This window comes from Carassius gibelio, chromosome A12, assembly GCF_023724105.1.
Source record: "Carassius gibelio isolate Cgi1373 ecotype wild population from Czech Republic chromosome A12, carGib1.2-hapl.c, whole genome shotgun sequence".
NCBI lineage: Eukaryota > Metazoa > Chordata > Actinopteri > Cypriniformes > Cyprinidae > Carassius > Carassius gibelio.
In genome coordinates this window covers 2,091,552-2,113,095 of record NC_068382.1, presented here as the reverse complement: position 1 = coordinate 2,113,095, position 21,544 = coordinate 2,091,552, and the positions used below count along the sequence as shown (strand labels likewise).

Below are 21,544 nucleotides of genomic sequence, written 5' to 3'. Positions count from 1 at the left end.
CCATATTGCCTGGTTTGCAGGGCTCTGGGGTAGCCAGTCACCCAGCTGGACCTGTCAGATGGCATTGAATCCAGCTCACTACCCTTGTATCCCTTGTTCTCTGTCTCTCTGTCTTTCTCTCACTTTTAAATTTTTAAACAGACTGTCACTTTTCTTGCCTTACATTCATTTGAGCCTTTGGTACACCTGTCCTCATATTTTTCATCTTCATAGCAATTAATGTGTTAAGACGAAGAACAAAGAAAGGATCTATTGAAGAAACACTTCTCACTTAACTGTTATAAAGAATTGATTTTGATAACAATAATTTTAATCAGCCAAGAACTCAGAAGATCAAGACTTGTAACTTTTTTTCTTTGACAGTAAGATAACCCCACCACCCAATTTTTTATTAATTGCTTATTATTATGATTATGATTATTATTATAAATAATATTTTTTTTTTTTGATGGCACAAAATCTCAGAATACCTCTGATGAATGGCTACTTTTAAAATGTTTAATATATATATATATATATATATATATATATATATATATATATATATATATATATATATATATAAAATCTGGCCTGACTTTAATTTATACAATTTTTGACAGAGCTTGAGGACATTTTGAGGAAATGTGTGATACCCCCTTAACTGTCACCATCCCACCTGTGGGACGCTTGGCACTCTTTTATTTTGTTGTCCCTTTTCTCTATCAAATATTTTAGTAATCATCATAAATTATAATCGTTTGAAAGCTTAGAAGCCCAATATTCATCCTGTGTAAACCATTTTGAAATTGGACATTGTGTTACCATGGAAATGGTACTTTAAAATATTTTGGCGTGTCCTCGGACAGTGTCAAGTGTCATATTACAAAATGCATTACTGTCTTTTACAATCAAAACTTTTTATAATCTTGACATAAAACATATCATTGGAAAAGTCTGGGTCTCTGGATTCCATATTTAGTGGTAGAAGTAATATTGGCAGAGAAATTTATAAATCGAGTTTTGAAAAGAGACCAAACTTTCTTCTGCATTCCTAAGTGTTGGATCCTAAGTTTGGATAGTGCACTTTAATGCCTATTTAAAAAATGGGGGGTGATAGTAAAATACTGAAAAGCTTTTTTTTTTTTTTTTGTTATTGTTCTCTCTGTTACATGGAAATTTATAAGTGCGTGTGTATAGTTTAAATCCAATAAAACAATTAAAACAATTCGACAATGTGTTGTAATTACTGTTGTTGTATTGTGTTATACAAATATATACATACATTTAGTCATTTTGTGGATGCTTTTATCCAAAGCGACTTACAATTGAGGGATACATAAAGCAATTCTTCTTAAAGGGGCGAATAGACACAGGATGTGCTTGTAATACCAAGTTTTAGGCATTGTTCAAATAAGTACAAGAGAATGAATAAATTAAGGGGAAGGTTTTTTTTTTTTTTCTCAAGTAGCTTCGAAAGAGATGAGTTGCTTGAAAATTGCCAGGGATTCAGCGTTCCATATAGGGGTTGGAATTTCATTCAACCAGCCAGGAATGTTCTAGAAAGTGATTTGAACCTCTCTGTGATGGTACCATGAGGTGTCTTCTGAAAGGGATGTAGATTCATCATAGTGAGTGGAAGTAGGTAGGTGCTGAGCCTATGGCTGTTCTATAAGAAAGCATAAAGTCCAGTTTTAGAAAATTGATTGATTTTTCTGATGTTGTGCAATGCAAATCTGCAAGATCAGGCAGTCTTTGCAATGTGGTCTTTGAAGGGTCAGCTGATCATCAAAGTTTACACCAAGATTTCTGACCAAAGTTGATAATTGATAATTGATAAAATGGGGTAATTGTGGAAGAACCTAGCTGGATGGTGAAATCATGCTGTAGAGTTGTAGTAGCAGGATAAAACAAAGAAGCTCAGTTTTTGCCAGGTTGAGTCGTGATATTCTTTCATGCATGCCGAGATGTCTGCCCGGCAGCCTGAGATCCGTGCAGCTACTGTTGGATCATTTGGTTGAAATGAAAGATAAAGCGGTTGTGTCATCAGCAAAGCAATGGTAGGTGAAACCATGTGCCTGTATGATGGGACCCAGTGATTTTGTTTATACAGAGAAGCGGAGGGGTCCAAGAACTGATCCCTGAGGAACCCCAGTGACCAGTTGATGTATTTTGGATACCTCCCTGCCCCAAACCACCATGAAAGGCCTGCCAGGTTAACATCCAGTGTGTTGTTCTATGAAAGAAACAATGATATCTGGTTAAAAACTACTCTTTTGAGGGTTTTCGCTGTGAAAGGAAGGAGAGAGAAAGGTCTGTAACTATCTGTAAATGAAGTGTTTGATGTAGGTTTTTTTGAGCAGTGAGGTTATAGGAGCCTGCTTGAATGCTGTGGGGAAGGTGCTTGTGAGGAGAGATGTGTTGATGATGTGTGTGAGTGCTGGTAAAAGTGTAGGAGAGATTGTTTGGATAAGGTGAGAAGGGATTGGGTCTATATATATATATATAATTTGAACTGTGTTTCCACCACTGTGTTTCTGTGATTAATACTACCGGTAAATCTCCATCATGTGCTTTTAGATGGAACATCATTTAATACACAGAGCCGTAGATCACTGACAAGCTATGCTATATCACGTTCATTAGATGAATCACATTATTAATGCAATTTTGCGTAGCTTCTTAGTGTTAGTATTTTTATTAATTCCATTTATGTTTTTGTTAGAACAGCAAATAGCACTAGTCAACTAAATGAATGTAATATGGCAGAGAGGAATGCACTTTTGGAAGTTGAATTTAAGGAAATGCCATTTTGGAATTTATGTGGTCTAATGTTATATTGTTGTTCATGTTCTTGAAATTTTATTTTATTGCTGTAAATAATTTATAGCATTAACAAGTTGACTGATGGGTGTATTTTTGATTATTTTCTTTTTAGGTTTTGATACCATATGGGTTCAAACCCTTTCCAAATCTGTTTTCTTTTTGACTATAAATTGAACGTTACAAAAGTTATAGCTCTGAAGTTGGCTAATAGCTATGATTTTCAAGAATGGAACTTTGAGAAGAATGGGTTTAAACGGGTTTCACTGTAGTAAAAAAAAAAGGAAGAAAGAAAGAAAGAAAGAAAGATTACTCAAAGATTAAATTAAAATGTATTAACACAAATTGATATTTAATTTAGTGATTCCCCTGCTTAACCACCAGAGGGACCCTGACACTTTGAGAACCACTGCTTTAAACAATCCTAATTTATTTTTAAAATATTTTTCATTCATTAATTTAAATTGTACCGGACTTTGCAATTATATATTTCAGAAAATACTTTGAGACTATTATAAGAATAAAAACATATATAGCACACCTAATGCATGGGATTCATATCAGGAAAATGTGGAAAAATGTCTAAAAGACAGACATTAATACATTACATCCACATAACACCAGCAACACAACATCAGATCTAACTTGAGCATCTGTGATAAAGCAAAGCAAAAATACACACACAGGTATTTATCTTCTGCAGGTTACATGTCCTTTAAGTTGCCCATTTGTAAGCTCTGGTAACAATATACTTTACTATTTTCAAAAGATAATAAAGATTTTCTTACTTTACTTTAACAGGACCGCACAGAACACAGAAACCTGGCTAAAACCTGATGATTACATTATTTTAAATAAGTCTACCCACCAAGATTACGGTTATAAACATTAGCCACATCCAAAAGGCAAAGGGGGAGGTTCCGCTTCAATTTATAACAATGTTTTTAGGATTTCACAGAGGGCAGGCTTTAAGTATAACTCGTTTGAAGTATTGGTGCTTCATATAACATTATCCAGAGAAAAAAAATGTTAATGATAAATCCCCTGTGATGTTTGTACTGGCTACTGTATACAGGCCACCAGGGCACCATACATACTTTATCAGTTTGGTGTTTGGTGATTTTATATCCGAGTTAGTTCTGGCTGCAGATAACGTTTTAATAATAGTTGGTCCTTTTAATATTCTTTTTTATAATGAAAATATGCATTGGGATCAGCATTTATAGACATTCTGAACTCTATTGGGGTTAGACAACGTGTCTCAGGACCTACTCATTGTCGAAATCATACTCTAGATTGAATACTGTCACATGGAATTGACGACAGCTTTCACTGTTATGCAGATGACACTCAGCTCTATATTTCTTTGCGGCCCTGTGAAACACACCAATTTGAAAAACGAATTGAATGCAGAGTCGATATAAAAAAAACTGGATGACTAGTAATTTCTTACTGCTAAATTCTGAAAGAAAAAAAACAAGGTGTTAATTATAGGATCAAAAAACTCTGCATGTAATAACCTAGAACACTGTCTAAGACTTGATGGCTGCTCTGTAAATTTGTCATCACCAGTTAGGAACCTAGGTGTGCTATTTGATAGCAATCTTTCCTTAGAAAGCCACGTTTCTAGCATTTGTAAAACATTTTTCCATCTCAAAAATATATCTAAATTATGACCTATGCTTTCAATGTCAAATGCAGAAATGTTAATCCATGCATTTATGACCTCAAACCAAGGTTTGATTATTGTAATGTTTATTGGGTGGTTGTTCTGCACGCTTAGTAAACAAACTACAGCTAGTCCAAAATGCAGCAGCAAGAGTACTTACTAGAACCAGGAAGTATGACCATATGCAAATGTGACGCTGAAGCCAACGAGTGAAATGTCCTCTCAGCTGTGAACCCATCAAGTCAAGTCACCTTTATTTATATAGTGCTTTAAACAAAATACATTGCCTCAAAGTAACTGAACAACATTCATTAGGAAAACAGTGTCAATAATGCAAAATGATAGTAAAAGGCAGTTCATCATTGAATTCAGTGATGTCATCTCTGTTCAGTTAAATAGTGTCTGTGCATTTATTTGCAATCAAGTCAACGATATCGCTATAGATGAAGTGAACCCAACTAAGCAAGCCAGAGAAGACAGCGGCAAGTAAACGAAACTCCATCAGTGACAGAAAGGAGAAAAAAACCTTGAGAGAAACCAGGCTCAGTTGGGGGGGCCAGTTCTCCTCTGACCAGACGAAACCAGTAGTTCTATTCCAGGCTGCAGCAAAGTCAGATTGTGCAGAAGAATCATCTGTTTCCTGTGGTCTTGTCCTGGTGGTCCTCTCAGACAAGGTCTTTACAGGGGATCTGTATCTGGGGCTCTAGTTGTCCTGGTCTCCGCTGTTTTTCAGGGCATTAGAGGTCCTTTCTAGGTGCTGATCCACCATCTGGACTGGATACGTACTGGATCCGGGTGACTGCAGTGACCCTCTGATCTGGATACAGACTGGATCTGGTGGCTACAGTGACCTTGGAATAAGAGAGAAGCAGACAAATATTAGCGTAGATGCCATTCTTCTAATGATGTAGCAAGTACATATGGTGTTATGGGAAGTGTTCCCGGTTCTGGTTTACCTAATTAATGCAGCCTAAAAATCCTTTAACGGATTTGGATATTAAAAGAATATTAGTATGTTGTGTGTAAGCCAGGCTAAAGAGATGGTTCTTTAATCTAGATTTAAGGTCAGTCGCAATGGAAATGCACCACAAGAGTTTATCTTAGGGATAGTGTGAGATGAATTCAACAGATCACACACATCTGCAGTGCTTCTGTGAATAGAGAAAACAGAAAAAAACTAACCCCTATAGGCTTACATAAAGAGGAATATAGGCATATACACTAAATATATTGTATAAATATAAAATATAAATGTAAATATATACACTTAAATCTTATTGACAGATTGACAAAACAAAATAAAAAATTTACTAAATTACGGTTCACTGTGACACATCCATAATTTTGAAGGGAATTTTTTGAATTTTGAAAGGAAACCAAAAACAAAAAACCAAACAGCAGAGAATAGTTTTCTTTATTTTGTAAAAGCTTTACAGTTTTAATTATTTAGCAAAAGCTTGACGGCTTTGAATAATGTCTTGCTTCTGTATAACCAACCAGCTTTGGTATGACCATCGCACCGATACAACATCATTTTGCTATATTGAAGCCTGTTCATTATCAAAACAAAATAATAATAGAAACAAATAAATAGTTACACTGCTCCGTTCAGCGTGACCACACCTCACTCTGCTGATAAACCCAATGTGAAGGATGATGTTTTATGTGAATGAAAGTACAAACACTATATAATAAATCATATTTTAGCATCCAGATACATCGGTAACATGGAAACATTTGGATTCGTGCGAATGTGAGAGGTAGGCATCAGCTTAACCGTAAATTCATTTGTTCTTGGATTGATGTTTTTATAGCCTTTAGAGGAGAAACCAATAACTGTTTTTATAATGTTTGTTAACATTTTGCTTTAGACTACAGGCATTTTAGCCTTCATTATTTCAGAAAGTAATAGTTTTTTTTTTTTTTTTTTTTTTTTAACAATGCAGTACATTTTTAAAAATGTTGATAGTTTTTTTTTTTTTTTTTTTTTTGTAGCCTACATGATGCTTTGGCTTTGGCTAACCGCAGCGGGTTATTGACTAACCTTAGATCTCAATTTTTTCCTCTTTCCTCTTTTTATTTTTTTAAGGAAAACACTGTACTTTATTATTATTATATTACTATTATTGCAGGGAGTGAAATTTAAGGTCAAAATTAATGTTCTATACCTTGTGAGAGGTAGAGAGTGTAATCAGAGACTTTAGTGTAATCAGATGTGGCTAATTCCTGATGTTCACCTCTTCATGTTTAATTAAGTGTTATGATCTGCCAAGCTCCCTGTCGGTGTCCTCCTTCCAACAAAGCCAAGAACCCACAAGCTAGCACGTGATAAGAACTGTAAAGCCTGCATATAGAAACGACGCGCGTTACATCATTATTAGGCATATTGGAGACAAAGAATATTGTTAGAAAAAAACAACGTTATTAACTGGTATTTCTTTCACCTGAACCGGTTTCGGAACGGTAATACTATCAGAGGAATGCAGAAACAGAAACGTTAAAATATAAATTCTGCTCAGAGTGAACCGATTGAATTTTTTTTTTTCATTTTCAAGCCCTGATCCTCCATGTCCACTGCGTTCTCCACTCAGGCAATTTAATAATACCTAGAATATCAAAATCAACTGCGAGCAGCAGCCTTTTCCTATTTGGTGCCTAAACTCTGGAATAACCTACGTAACATTGTTTGGGAGGAAGACACACTCTTGAAGTTTAAATCTAGATTAAAGACCCATCTCTTTAACCTGGCTTACACATAACACACTAATATGTTTCTAATATCCATATCCATTAAAGGATTTTTAGGCTGCATTAATTAGGTAAACTGGAACCGGGAACACTTCCCATAACACCCGATGTACTTGCTAGATCATTAGAAGAATGGCATCTACTGTACGCTAATATTAGTCTGTTTCTCTCGTATTCGGAGGTCACCGTAGACACCAGATCAGAGGGTCACTGCAGTTACCCTGATCCAGTACGTATACAGGCCAGATGGTGGATCAGCACCTAGAAAGGACCTCTACTGCCCTGAAAAACAGCAGAGACCAGAACAACTAGATCCCCAGATACAGATCCCCTGTAAAGACCTTGTCTCAGATGACCACCAGGACAAGACCACAGGAAACAGATGATTCTTCTGCACAATCTGACTTTGCTGCAGCATATAATTGAACTGCTGTTTTCGTCTGGTCAGAGAAGAACTGACCCCCTGACTGAGCCTGGTTCCTCCCAAGGTTTTTTTCTCCATTCTGTCACTGATGGAGTTGTGGTTCCTTGCCGCTGTCGCCTCTGGCTTGCTTAGTTGGGGTCACTTCATTTACAGCGATATCATTGACTTGATTGCAAATGAATGCACAGACAATATTTAAACTGAACACAGATGACATCACTGAAATTGAAAAAAAAACATGACATTCAGCCAAGTTGTGCTCTGCATTTAACCCATCCAAAGTGTACACACAAAGAGCAGTGAACACACACACACTGTGAACACACTCAAGAGCAGTGGGCAGCCATTTATGCTGCAGCGCCTGGGGTGCAGATGGGGGTTCAGTGCCTTGTATTGAAGGTGGACAGAGAACTGTACATGCACTCCCCCAACCTACAATTCCTGCCAGCCCGAACCTCGAACTCACAACCTTTCGATTGGTAGTCCGACTCTCTAACCATTAGGCCACGACTTCCCACTGAATTCAATGATGAACTGCCTTTAACTGACACACTGTTTTCCTAATGAATGTTGTTCAGTTGCTTTGATGCAATGCATTTTGTTTAAAGCGCTATATAAATAAAGTGATTTGACTTGACCCTTCTTTTGTTCACATGTGTTTGTTATCCACTGACATGTCACGACTCAAATTCGCTCAAAATTAAAAATAAATAAATAAATGATCAGAATCAGAATCAGAATGAGCTTTATTGCCAAGTATGCTTGGGCATACAAGGAATTTGTTTTAGTGACATAAGCTTCCAGTGCACAGAGACAGCAACACACAGACAAAAAATAAAGTAAAAATTAGGCTAATAAATAAGTGTATAAACAATTGAGCTATAAATGATAATAGAATAGGATTGAGTAGGATGCAGGGATTTACTAGGATGGAGTGGTAACAAAGAAATATAAGGATATTTCACATTTTTATTGCATAAGTGAGGGACATTTAACTGTTCATGAGGTAGATTTTCTGGGGGCAGAAACTGTTCTTGTGCCTGACTTTTCTGGTATTTGCCGCACTGAGGTGCCAGCCAGATGGCAAAAGTTCAAAGATGGAGTAACTTGGATGTGAGGGATCCAGAGTGATTTTCTGAGCCCTGTTCCTCACTCTGGATGTATACAGTTGTGGGGTGATTATGGCGCAGTGAATAAGACGCATGCCATTGGTCAGAGAGACCTGGGTTCGAATCCACTGTGAGACACCAATGTGTCCCTGAGCAAGAAACTTAACCTCTAGTTGCTCCAGAGGCGTAACTAAATGAATAAATGTAAATGTACAGTTCTTGAATGGTGGGAGCACCAATAATCCTTTCAGCAGTCTGAACTATTCTCTGTAGTTAATAATAATAATTCATTACATTTATATAGCACTACTCTTTTCGAAAGACATCCTGGGATTTTTAATGACCACAGAGAGTCAGGACCTCGGTTTAACGTCTCATCCAAAGGACGGTGCTTGTTGACAATATAGTGTCCCCATCACTACACTGGGGCGCTAGGACCCATACAGACCACAGGTTGAGCACCCCCTGTTGGCCTCACTAGCACCTCTTCCAGCAGAAAACTAGTTTTCCCATGAGGTCTCCCATCCAGGTACTGACCAGGCTCAGCCCTTCTTAGCTTCAGGGGGCAACCGGTCTTGGGCTCCAGGGTGATATGGCTGCCGGCTGTAGTTTTGTGATGTCTGATTTTGTAGCTGAACCAAACCAGACTGTTATTGAAGTGCAAAGTACAGACTCAGTGATGGCAGTGTCAAGCGTGAAGAGAGAGGACTCAAACGCAGAGGATAAGTGAAAAAGTTTATTTGTACAACTGTGAATCCAAAAATATTCCATTGTGTGAAGACACACACATGAACAAAAACCCAAGTGTAACAACTCCAGAGCTGTCTGTACAGTCACCTGTGGACACAGGCTGTGGAGACCACCACTGGTGCAATGCCCAACGGGAATTGGAAAAAATGTAAGACTCCTCGTCTAGACATCCTGAGCAACACAGTGGAAAACAGGAAAGGAAACAGACACACAGTACTGTCACAAAGTTAACACGAAATCTACTGACAACAAGGGACAGACACAGCAGGGAATATAAGGGAAAATGTGAACAATGACAGGTGAGGGCAATCAGCTTGTGATCTGCACACACCAGCGACGATTTATCAGCGCTGATTGCCCAGGTCACAAACTGCAGACAATGACAGGACACAGACAACAGGGAAGCCGATGAAGCACCCTGAACCATGACAGGCAGAGTATAGGCAGCTCCTGTGGCAAGTTAAACTTCCTCAGCTGGCGAAGGAAGTACAACCTTTGTTGGGCCTTTGTGTCAATGTGATTGTCCCACATTAGGTCCTGAGAGATGGTGGTTTCCAGGAATCTGAATGACCCCACTGCAGCCACAGTGCTGTTCATGATGGGGGGAGTGCAGGGGGGGTTTCTCCTAAAGTCCATGATCATCTCCACTGTTTTGAGCGTGTTCAGCTCCAGGTTGTTAAGACTGCACCAGACAGCCAGCTGCTCAACCTCTTGTCTGTAAGCAGACTCGTCACCATCCTGGATGAGGCAGATGACTGTAGTGTCATCTGCAAACTTCAGGAGCTTCACAGAGGAGTCTTTAGAGGTGCAGTCGTTGGTCTCCCTGAGGGACAGCAGTGTTGGTGGAGCGGCTGTTTGACATGAATTTCCCCAGTCTCACTAAGTGTTGCCTATCTGTCAGAAAGCTGGTGATCCACTGACAGATAGAGCTAGGAACAGAGATCTGGGTCAGTTTGGTCTGGAGGGCTGTTGGGATGATGGTGTTGAACAGAGCAAGCTTGCTTTACTCTGCCTTCCCATGTTATACGGACCATATCCAAATTTGTATACAGCTGTTTTGGCAAATTGATTGAATTCCCTCAGTGATTCCTCAGACACTCTCTTTCATGCCATACAACACCATCATTCATACATTTTCACACCCTTTCACACCGCCTTTTGGCCAAAAGCATATTTTTTTCTCAAAATGTCAGCTGATTGTGAACTAAATAATTTTAGCTGTGGAATGGCACATTTTGTGTAGGATAACATGAACCTTTTATGTTAGACTCTACTTAGCGTAGACCTGGTATCATTCCACATAGTTTCTAGTTGTCATGCAACTGGGCAACATCAGTCACTATAAAGTTTAGTTTAACACCGCTGTATAAACCTCTTTTTCTTTCTTTCCTTCTTTCTTCAAAATCTAATAGATTAATTTGTTTAGAATATTAGGCCTAGGCATTGGGCATTTGAGAGAGCCAATTATAATTTCTTAAATGTCGCTTGTTTGTCTAATTTAATGTTTAGTCAAATACTTTTTTGTTATTGCTTGAGCAACTTTGAGAAGAGGATTGGAGAAATCCGCAAAATCTAGGATCCATGGCCATAAACATTTCCATCTTGTTATCCCCAGTGATGACAGTATATGTAATTTCATGATTTTGGATTTTTTTTATAATTTTTTATTCATTATTATTTTATTCAATCTAGCCTTAGAAATTTACCTTTAAACAACATGGAGTGACCAATATTTCTATATATATATATATATATATATATATATATATATATATATATATATATATATATATATATATTAATTAAAAAAAAAAAAATATATATATATATATATACATATATATATTTGCTATTGTTCATCAATATATACCCCCCCCCCCCCAAAAAAAAGGGTTCGGCATAGTTGTCAAGTATTCAGTTGTGCTTTTCCCCTAGTTGGTTACTGAAACAGCCTTACTATGCCAAATCCAGCTCCATGTTTACCTGATTGGTGAGTCAAGTACTCACTTCTGTCTGTCAAAATACATTTTTCTTTAAGACATAAGGCTGGACTAGAACCTATTGAAAAGCAGATTGAGAATGTTAGTTAAAACACAGAATTTAAAGAAGTGCTGTGAAACCAACGAATAATCAATATTAATATTGTTAATAAAATAAAATAATTAACATTTGAAGCAGTCTCTATAGTGTTCATCAGTGATGCGCGGGTCAATGTATTAATAACCCGCACCCGACCTACATTTTCAACTAACCCGACCGCAACTCTGACCGCAAAAAAAGGAAAATAAAATATTGTACCCTACCCGCTTCCTGACCCGCATTGTAGTAAATGTAGTAAATGCTCATCATATCGTCATTGGGCCATAGAAATAGGAACTAGGAAAAAAAGAAAAAAAACAAAAAAAAAAAAACAAAAAAAAAAATAAACAAACAACAACAACAAAAAAAATCCTTAATATATTTACATTTTGTCAAGAATTATACAAAAATCGTCAATAAGCTCATAATTTGTTTTAAAATAGTCTAGTCTGGCTATGTCAAATATATTTTGATGTTTCTGTTCAGCAGACAGTGAGGCTCGGTTTGTTCCAATCAGAGCTTGTGAGCAGAGAGCGCATTTCATATATTACGCTCTGCTCACTCATTCCGTGGGGTCTCGCTCAAGCCAGAATGGCCTGATTCGAAAATATGCAAGGAGAGATTTAATTGTTTAGTAATAAACTGGTATTTTCTGTGTTGCTGCAAAAATGAAGTTGACGATGTGGACTCGCCATGCCAGAGAGAAATGCACATTTCATATGGATTACATAATCAGACAGTTGCCTATTTATTTTGGTTTTAATATTTTCATTTAAAAGTAGAGATTTCAAGCTTTCTGTAATATATAGCCTATATTTGTCAAATCTGTGAGTTTCGGCGCCCTCCAGTTCACATGCAAGTGATCGTGATGGGGCCTCATTACATTGTCGCTATTTGCTTCTAATTTTTAAAATATGGGCAATTGATTGATAAAACATTGATCAAAATTAAGATACAATTTATACAAAATGAAAATCTTTATCTTAACAATCTGATTTTATAAATAAATAAATAAATAAATAAATAAATAAAAACATTTATTGTTATTATTATCATCATTATCATTATTATTAATGTTGAAAAGAGCTGAGAATATTTTTTTTTTCAGGTTTATTAGGGGGGATAAATTGAAAGAACAGCATTATTACATTTGTTACAGTTACATTTATTTGTTACATTTATATTATTTACATCAAGCTTTTGAATTGTATAGTATTGTATATTGTTACTGAAACTTCAATATGTATCACTTGATTATACATTTAGTCAGGAATTATATTTTGGAAAAAGTCTTTGGAAAAAGTCTAACTAGTAAAATTTTTAGAAGTGAAAACTAGTACAAGTATATAAATAAATAAAAAGAAACTTACTCATGTTTATGATCTCTGCTGAATAAAGCACTTCATCCTTTTCTCTGAGGAAATCCAAATCTGAAATCCTCAACCACATCACATCTTTTCGTGCTTAATTATGTCTTATATTCCTGATTCCTCTCATCGCGAAGCAAACAGTAAAATAAAAGAACTTGAAGAACAGTCTTGCTGCTTTTTCTTCTGTTATTGATGTATTGCTCTTATCTGTAGGATCAAAACTGAAAGTGTAATTTAAGTTCTTTTCGGGGTTATCAGGAGAAAATGACTCATAACGCGTATGCGTTAATCGACTCCAGAGGGTTAAAAAGAGTTTTCTATAAAACAAAATTTAATGAAGTCGTCAAAATCATGTTTTACCAAAAACAGCATCTTCACGTTTTCTCGTGCCGCTTCCACCTCTACCTGCAGACTGAGCTCGTGCTTCATCTTCGCGTCAGTTATTCAGCCAATAAAGTTAGGCCTACACTCTAAAAAACGCTGGGTTGTTTTTTCAACCCAACTGCTGGGTTGAGGCCGTTGGATAGGACTTTGGGATGTTTTAACCCAAGTTTGGGTTGAAAATAACTATTTTTTTTTAACCCAGCGGGGTGGGTTGAGGACGCGGACGTGAAGGAGAGCACGCACGTCACGTCAAAATCGTACGTCTCCAGTGCGAGCAGCCGCCATTTTCTCAGCGTGATAGAAGCGAGAAGCGAGTGAAAGACTATGGTAAGTAACGTTAAATATTCAAAATGTAAAGTTATCTTTTATTGTTTACCCGGTTGTATGAAAGGCGGAAGGTTTTATGAAAGGCGGAAACAAAGGAGCTTAACGTTATATATATATATATAAAAAAAAACGGACGCGGTTTTCGCCTCGGACACGGAGGTCTTAACTGCCTCATGTAACGTTATTGAACGGAGGATGTACTTTTAATATAACGTCTGTGAATGTATTTTGTCATATTTACATAAGATTTTACATTATCTGTTCTCTTTGAGGCGTTAACAGACGATTGTGTTCACGGTTACTCTCATGTGAATTTGTCTTTTTTTTCGCGGTTAAACTGAATGTATGTTTGTCTCCTAAAGGAAACTGCATTGTGTAGTAAAGACTAGCATAATTATTTTGAGGCTGTTGAAGTGGTGACTGTTAAAAGTATGTTTTACATGTAATATTTCAGACTTGTCAAGCTTGTGTCTTCATTGTCCTCGCGCTGAGAGTTAAAGACACAGAAGCTGTTTGTGTGAGGAGTCACAGACCTGTGTGAGGATGAGGAGGAGGTGTTCTTCTGAAGAGAGGGACAGACGGTTTAAGGAGAGTAAACTTCAGAATAACATCAAGTTATCTTTATTTTTACTAAGACTAAAATAATGTGTGTTTTTTTTTTAGATGTTGAAATCCAGAGACAAGATAACTTCATTCTTTTGAGACTGATGTAAGTTAAATTATTATTATTATTTATTATTATAAATTATTATTATTATTTTTTTAGAAAATTAATGTTTCTGTTGTGTCCTGCCTGTTAACTTCACATTTTGATGCAAAAACAGTGTGATTTTATATATATATGTATGTATGTATATGTTAATATTTTATTGAAACCATTGATGCCCCTTCTTTGCAGAACTCAAACTAACTGGAGTTAAGGACACAGACGTCTGCTTGTGTGAGGAGGTGGTTTTCTCAGCTTCTTCTGAAGAGAGGGAAATATCGTTTAAGGCAAGTAAACTTCATATTTCATGTTATCAGTTGTTGTTTTTTTACTAAGAGTAAAATAATGTTTGTTTTTTGTTTTTGTAGATGTTAAAAGTAAGAGACATGGGAGAGCATCATTCCTTTGAGATTTTATGTAAGTTGTTTTTAGAAAATAAATTTTTCTGTTGTCTCCTGCCAGTTTACTTCACATTTTGATGCAACAACAGTGTGATTACGTGCTCATTTCATTAAGACCATTGATGTCTGTGTTTTTTATTGCAGAACTCAAACCAACTTTGGAGTTGTCTGATTTGGAGAGTCATTATTCTGGTTCTTCGCTCTTAGAGGTAAAGTTCACACAAAAAATAATTTACTTGCCCTCAAGTCATTCCAAACCTATAAGACTTTTGTCTGTCTTTACAACATAAATTAATATACTTTTAGTTTTCTCATAATATTTGTTAATCCATTTATAGTTTAGATAATCAGTATTTTCAAGCTTCATAAATATAGAGTTATTGTAGAAGTAAATTTTGATATTTATATATGAATACATCTTAAATTATATGATAGCAAACATGTATGTTCAAAATAAAATACTGGTCTCCCAGACCAGCAATGGAGGACCCAAAAAGAGAATATTAAATATATTCATACGTTTTCCAAAAAATTAGCAGATTTTGTATGAGTCTGGAAAAACATGAGGAGAGTAAATTATAAACATTTTAATTATTTGGTGAACTAACGGTTTGAAGAGCAGCCCTCCATGTACGTGAATATTGTGAGGTATGTGAATGTCATATCTGTTTTAATGTTTCAGTAAAGAAGCTTTCTGAAAGCAATATTTATTCAAACAATATCGCATGTCCTCACACTAGTGCTGTCATTATAGACTTCATGAGAGCTGTGATAGACAGACATTAAACAACCACACAAAGTGTTGAAACTTTAAAACCGATTATTTACCTATCCTTACGGATGTGAATACACCTCTACCTGAAAATGGATAGTTTAATTAAATGTTTAATTTTTTCAAATGTGTTTCTCTTAGGCCACTGATGAAGAACAGGCGGTGACTGGGATGAATGCTGGTCAGAGAGGAGAATCTTCTTTCCCCTAAACAGCGGTGGTTTTAAAGGAGGACGCTGCCCTGGATGATGTAGAAGATGTCACAAAGAGATCATGAAAATTGACTGTGATGCATGATCTGTATTCATGGACTATGAAACAAACTGTAAGTGTATAATTTGTTAAAAAAAAAAAGTTAAATGCTTTTTCTGTGTTGTTTAGTAGAAGAATTTACACTCTGTCATTCATACACCTGCTCACATTCTTTCACACACACACACACGCGCGTCTGTTAAATGTTATATCAAAGTTAATGTTGTGATTTATTTGTGTACTGTCATGCAAGAATAGTTGGTAAATTTATTGTATGTGTTTTCATATATTTTTATACAATATATACAAATGAACAAAGTCCAATTTGATCTTAAGTTATATTCATCAAATGTTCAATGCTTTATGAACTCTGTAGCTGTTAATGCCATCCTTTTCTGCATTTCTTCTAACATGTTACTTTTTGACTTTTCTCTTGTTTTTAATAAATATTTTCCTTTTGGTAATTATTATTTGTGTGTAAAAGTGATATTTAAAATGAATAACATTTGTAGGTTTAATGCCTAGCTCAATTTGGGTTAATTTTAACGTAGAAATGCATTGTTTCCCCACATGGCTGCACTCTGCGAGTTTATTTTCTGCCAGCAGGAGGCGCTAAGAGCGGGAGAGGTAGGTTTCTCCGGTAACGGCTGCAGAGCGGTGCTGAGCTCACAAACGCTGCCTTATCAAGCACATGCGAAATGATATCGAACATTTTCTAAATACAGTAGTTTTCCTTCTGAAATACAGTGATAAAAAAACACCCGCTCTGTTTTTTTTAAACCCTGCAATATAGTCATTTTAAACCATAAAAAAGGCAACCCAGCAGGCTGGGTTAAATATGATAACCCAACTGGTTGGGTTAAAACAACCCAGCGCTGGGTTCGTCCCTTTTTGACCCAGCGCTGGGTTGTCAAAATAACCCAAATTGGGTTGTTTTCAACCCAGCAGTTTTTAGAGTGTATGTATTTCAAAATTGTGTCTATACTATATTAATTACAAAGGTTTAATTGGCATCTTTATTTCAAACGACCCGACTGACTGCGACTCGAATATCATTAAAAAAAAAATTGATGACTCGTAACCGCGGGCAACCGCGGGTGACCGCAGGCACACGCTCATTTTGGATCAACCCGCGCATCAGTGGTGTCCATTGAATATGCAGGAGGAGAGCACACTCAGATACTGCATTCTTAATCTTTCTGCATTCTTAATTCTTATCTTAACACTCAGATACTGCATTAATCAAATGTACCTATGTAACTTCTGACCAAATTGTGCCTAAGCAGTCAGCTCTTTTTCTAATTTTCACTTTTCAACCTCCTCTTTCAGTGGTCCCTCAATAAAAACAAAATCGTCTGGTTGAAAACAGCAGTTCTCTTATTCTATGTTAGTAAAACAAGTTCCTCATTGCAGGAAAATAGCAAGCATTTTATTTTCTTTGCAAAATGCAGAAATCAGCTACCTTTTTTATCGAATTATACTGCAATATACAGCATGACATGCATATGGTAAAATAAAGACTTCAATCATAATTTTTCTTCTAATTTGGCATACATGATTCAGAATAATCTGGTATTGGTGAATTAATGTTTCCTAACCAACCTAAAATAATTCCTATTATTGTAAATACAATAATTTAATTTAAATATTTAAGCAACTAGTTCCCTTCCTATTGAAAATACCTATGGCTTTTGAATCAAAATGTCTATTAACTTGGTCACCCAATCTTGCTCTCATTCCACATTGCACTACACAAGTTGTTTTTTTAGTTAACTCAAGCCCAAATCTCTGAAACTCTGTAATGGATTAACTTTCATACTGTGTCCCAGGGATAACAAGATACACATTTTAGATGTCTTCACATATTAGATATAAAGTTTTAGGCACATACAATCTTTTAAATTCATCTATTAAGACAAGTTGTTAAATACAAAATTCATATCTTATTTTAATATATTATTATTTTTATATTCGGCACAGTCCATTTCTTGGAACATTTTTATTCATTTCTTCTCTAAAATAACATTCATACAATTCACTTTATTGTTTTAGGGCTCATGCACTCATTCTTTCTTAACACCAGCCCGCCCGTCTCTATAAACTTATCACACTCACTCAAGTGATGGTCCAGGAGGGGAGAGCACATCTTGCTCCACCAGATATAGAGTCTATTTTCTCATACAACCACAGCCAGTATTACTCACTCTTTCACTGATGCACTTCCTCAACATAGTAAAAAGCAGTGCTTTGCCGGATTTCTGCCTTCCCAATGAGACCTCTGTATCTTACGACTTCCACAGAGCGGTATCCAAAGGACTTTTCCGCGCTTTCTATACTACTTCTATTTCACGTTTACTGCTGTCCCTTTTAGTCCCAGTCTACAACAAAAACAGACCATTGCATGCAATGTATTTCTGCCTACACTATCTAGATTCAAATTATGTCACCTATCAAGGACCTTTCAATAAACCAAATATGTGCATGCAGTTATTTCTTCAGGAATCAAAACTCTTTTTCTTTTTGTTCTATAAATTTGGAGAAGCAGTTTTGAGTGTCTATACTACCACCGGCCGACTCTGACAACATCAAATATATAAGCAAAAAACTGCCTACCTTATTGTTTAGTGGCCACTATTGATGTTGTTCGTCAAGCCAGCACAAAGTGGTCCTCTACCCTCTGCTTCTTTCCAGTTCCTGTTAGGGTGCCAAATGTGGTGGCTTCTGCCATGTCTAGAAGAATCACTCTCTAAGTCTTGGGGTTTTGATTTTATTATCAAGAGACAATAAAACCGAGAAAGCTATGCAGAACAGTCTGTCGAGTTTGTGACGGTTCTCTATTTTATACAGTGCTTCTGAAGGCGTGCCCATGTTCAAAACATTTTATACTTATGGTTCTGTTTATCAACTCTTTTAACTTTTTTGGCTGTGTCTTCAGCCTGGTTTTTTTATTTGTCATTTTAAGTGAGACGAGGAGACATAATCATAAATTTTGTCTTTTGTCAAAACAGGACATTCAACTTTACCATATACTGTACTTTTGTAATTTGTGCACCAAGGAGGTCTCATCATATATTTTGTCTAATGTCCAAATAGAGTGTGCAGCTGCACCATATACACCATTGCACTCACTGCACATTCCATTCTCATGCAGGCCTCTACACACAGGCAATTGCATGATTATAACAGTATAATAACTTGATACATAAATGGCTAGATTCAATTTGACCTGAACTTCCTGAAAAACGTCCCAGCGTGACATTAGTTTTGTCGTGACCACGACATATTATCACGTTCCCATGAGTTATGTCGTTGTCACGACAAAACTAATGTCACGCTGGGAGATATTAATTCGGGTTTTCCCAGATGGCATATATATATATATGTATATATATATATATATATATATATATATGTGTGTGTGTGTGTGTGTGTGTGTGTGTGTGTGTGTGTGTTTCTTAAAATCTGTAAGAAACTCATTATTACATTTCTGTTTGTTAATTTTTTTTTTTGGCTGAATTTCTGTTACTGATATTTATGTGCATAGTAAAAGGTGTTGTTTATTAATTCAAGATACCTAATGCATAAATAACAACTTACAAATTGACCCTTATTGTAGTGTTTTCTTTTTTTAATATTTTGAATTCTTGATACATTAATATTTCATAATTTCTTAATTCCTTTAGCATGATAGATAGATAGACAGACAGACAGACAGACAGGTAGATAGATAGATAGATAGATAGATAGATAGATAGATAGATAGATAGATAGATAGATAGATAGATAGATAGATAGATAGATAGATAGATAGGTAGGTAGGTAGGTAGGTAGGTAGGTAGGTAGATAGATAGATAGATACCAGTGTGTTTATGACAATGAATTAAAATAATAGTATAAAATAGGCAGGATACAAAGCTGCAGTGTGGTGTGTTGCTTGTGTAGGAAGAGTTGCTTTAGTGCAATATAGTTTGATTTTGCATCTGTGTGTTGTGATGTGATTATAAATTTTAACCTGTATAAAATTGTTTCAATTGAGGAACAGATGTTCATCAGATGAGAGTAACCACATTTGGTTTCTTTCCTCTAGCCAGCCATTGTGAATGAGCTGGAAAGAAGCCGCTTAATTCTATGCTAAGTGTGGCATCAATTAAAGAAAAACACACCACTTGGTATGTGGAGTATAGTATTTTTCTTTCATTGATACCAGGATGTGGTAGTGGGTGCTTAAAAACTGACAGTGTTAACTATTAACCTAAAATCAATTACGTTCAGAATCCTTGCAATGATAGCTTGATGTTGAGTCCTGCTTTTTCGGCAGTCACATGTATGTAACTGTTCTTCACTAGAACTGACACACCATCTGTGGTCTAATAATCCTCAATATTCAGCTCAGTGCCTGCACACAAACAAACACACGTTGGCTTTCTATGAGATTTATGGGGTCATCCTATGGACGTAATGGTTTTTATACAGTAAAAAACTGTATTTTCTATCCCATTACCCTATCCCTCACAGAAAACTTACTAATATATTAGATTAATAAAAAAATAATAATTTTGTATGATTTGAAAGCTGTTTTCCCTATTGGGACCAACCGGGTTGACACACTGAGAACATGTGTGTGCGTTGGTACACAATACTAGTTACACCAAAAGTACATATAGGCATTTCATTTATGAAAAAAAGCCTATATCTTTCAATTTAGAATATTCCAATCTTATACTTTAAATTACATTACATTGACATTTATTAATTTAGCAGACACTTTTATCCAAAGCGACTTACAAATGAGGACAGTGGAAGCAATCAAAAACAACAAAAAGAGTAATGATATATAAGTGCTATAACAAGTCTTAGTTAGGTTAACACAGTACACGTAGCATGGGCTTTTAAATAATATATTAAATAAAAAGAAAACAGATAGAATTAAAAAAAAATAGAGCAAGCTAGTGTTAGAGGTCTTTACACACACACACAATTGCATAATTAATGAAAAGAAAATAGAATAAAAAAAGATTAGAAAGGTAGTTAGAAGGTTTTTTTTTTTTTTTTTTTTTTAAAGAATAGAATTAGAATAGTGAGTGTTAAAGTTAGAGGGTCAAATAAAGATGCAAGAGATGGGTTTTAAGCTGATTCTTGAAGATGGCTAAGGACTCAGCTGCTCGGTTGGGGGAGTCATTCCACCAGGAGGGAACATTTAATTTAAAAGTCTGTAAAAAGTGACTTTGTGCTTCTTTGGCATGGCACAATCAAGCGATGTTCACTTGCAGAATGCAAGCTTCTAGAGGGAACATAAGTCTGAAGTATCAAATTTAGGTAAATGGGTGCAGAGCCAGTGGTAGTTTTGTAGGCAAACATCAATGCCTTGAATTTTATTCGAGCAGCTATTGGAAGCCAGTGCAAATTGATAAACAGAGGTGTGACGTTATTTTTGGCTCATTAAAAATTAATCTTGCTCCTGCATTCTGGACTAATTGTAAAAGTTTGATAGAACTGGCTGGAAGACCTGCCAAGAGGGCATTGCAATAGTCCAGCCTGGACAGAACAAGAGCTTGAAAAAGGAGTTGTGCAGCATGTTCCGAAAGAAAGGGCTTGATCTTCTTGATGTTGAATAAAGCAAATCTGCAGGATCGGACAGTTTTAGCAATGTGGTCTGAGAAAGTCAGCTGATCATCAATCATAACTCCAAGCCTTCTAGCTTTTTTTGAAGGAGTTATGGTTGATGTACCTAACTTGATGGTGAAATTGTGAT

The 21,544-nt window shown here is 36.0% G+C and overlaps 3 long non-coding RNA genes across 3 annotated transcripts in view; 2 read left to right on the top strand and 1 right to left on the bottom strand.

Annotated features, from left to right (window-relative positions):
* Positions 1-1,217: 1,217 nt before the first annotated feature.
* LOC128025691 (uncharacterized) overlaps positions 1,218-21,544 on the bottom strand; it is a 40,032-nt gene continuing 19,705 nt past the window's right edge. Inside the window, exon 4 of the long non-coding RNA XR_008186198.1 lies at positions 1,218-5,322. This is a non-coding gene — a long non-coding RNA (uncharacterized LOC128025691). The remainder of the gene's footprint in view (positions 5,323-21,544) is intronic.
* Positions 12,854-14,655, top strand: LOC128025689 (uncharacterized). Its single transcript, XR_008186195.1, has 3 exons — positions 12,854-13,662; positions 14,117-14,371; positions 14,561-14,655. It is a non-coding gene; the product is annotated as an uncharacterized LOC128025689 (long non-coding RNA).
* On the top strand, positions 14,730-16,262 carry LOC128025693 (uncharacterized). Its single transcript, XR_008186200.1, has 3 exons — positions 14,730-14,785; positions 14,914-14,978; positions 15,683-16,262. It is a non-coding gene; the product is annotated as an uncharacterized LOC128025693 (long non-coding RNA).